This window comes from Aplysia californica, unplaced genomic scaffold (genome assembly GCF_000002075.1).
Source record: "Aplysia californica isolate F4 #8 unplaced genomic scaffold, AplCal3.0 scaffold01059, whole genome shotgun sequence".
NCBI classification, from domain to species: domain Eukaryota; kingdom Metazoa; phylum Mollusca; class Gastropoda; order Aplysiida; family Aplysiidae; genus Aplysia; species Aplysia californica.
Genome location: NW_004798329.1, coordinates 168,687 through 169,981, shown reverse-complemented (window position 1 = coordinate 169,981; position 1,295 = coordinate 168,687). Strand labels below are relative to the sequence as shown.

At 43.1% G+C, this 1,295-nt stretch overlaps 1 protein-coding gene across 1 annotated transcript in view; it reads left to right on the top strand.

Moving 5' to 3' along the window:
- Positions 1–250: 250 nt before the first annotated feature.
- The window catches only part of LOC101858145 (endothelin-converting enzyme homolog), a gene marked incomplete in the record, with an annotated part of 64,792 nt that continues 63,747 nt past the window's right edge, over positions 251–1,295 (top strand). Inside the window, 1 exon segment of the mRNA XM_035973201.1 lies at positions 251–352.

The window sequence follows — 1,295 nt, the reverse complement described above, 5'->3', positions numbered from 1 at the left end:
CTCCACCTCCCCACGACCCCACCCCTAATACCCCTGCCTCTATGCCAACCTTTCTTCCCTTTTCTTATGAGCTTACCGTAACAGTGTGATTACCTGAAGGGCTGGCCGGGCGATAGGTAAAAATATGCTATGGCTGCCTGGGTCAGGGGCCAAAAAAGAGCCGTGGCTCCAAGGCCGTTCTAACACACAGTATGTATTATGTCTTGACGCAACAAGTAGAGCGTGCTCCGCCCCTAGCTTGGGCCGCTACGCCAATAAGTAGGGTCAGTGTCAGTAACACTGTGCCAACGTCTACTGTGTTCTCAATCTCAGAAGAAAGGAGGGCGAATATTCTGAACAATCTGTGCACATTGTGAGGATCTGCTTTTTTTATTTTTACACCTTACACGTTTAACAGTACACGAAATATTTCGGAGTAGCAGAGTGTTAGATCTAAGTAGGCTAGGCTACACGTCTCTCATTAATTGATTTATTATAAGTTATCGTGTGTGAAGACAGGGCCTACGCGAGATAGAGACAGAGCTGATGATAAGACTGTTACACTTCGACTTCATACTAACACACAACATTGCTCGGTCGGTGCGTGCGTGCGTGTATCTTCAACCGTTTTGACAGACGTAAGCGATTGCCACAGGCACACGAACACGTGTATAGTATAATATTTTAAGTTGAAACCAGTCGACGCTTTCTGGGTTGAAACTAAATCTAACACCATTCAGAAATTCAAGTAGGTACGTGTGTTTTGAAGTGTCCTCAAGTTTCGAAAATAACCAGCCTGTAGTGAGCTGGGCTGTGTTGTAAACTGAATGTTTTACTAGGCCTACTGGAGTCACTGGAGTGTTGAAACAGCTGTGTGTTCAGAGAGAGAAACGTAGAGGTGTAAAATGATTCTGTCTTCTTCTGGTGTGATTTCTCGAAGAACTTCTTCGACTTCGATCTGGTTCAGCCATACCTTGCAATCCGCGTAGTTCTTACTACTCTTACTTAGTTCCGCTCTTTACAGTATTGTGTAAAGAATAGCAGGATTTCTTTAGTTGTAGATCTTGGGGTAAGAGAACTGTACATAGAGGCATCTGCGGGTCAGGGGCCACCATTCGGGTCGTTGTTCATTATTTTATTGTATGTCCATTAACGGACCACCGTTCTAAAGTAACCACTAAATGAACATTTCAACGCAACACAAAAACTTACAAGAATTCTAGAAATGAAAAAAGATACCGGAAATCTTTTTTAAAATCAGTTTGTGGGGAAAATCTGTCATCACCAGTTTGTTTGTTGTTGTTGTTATTATTTCG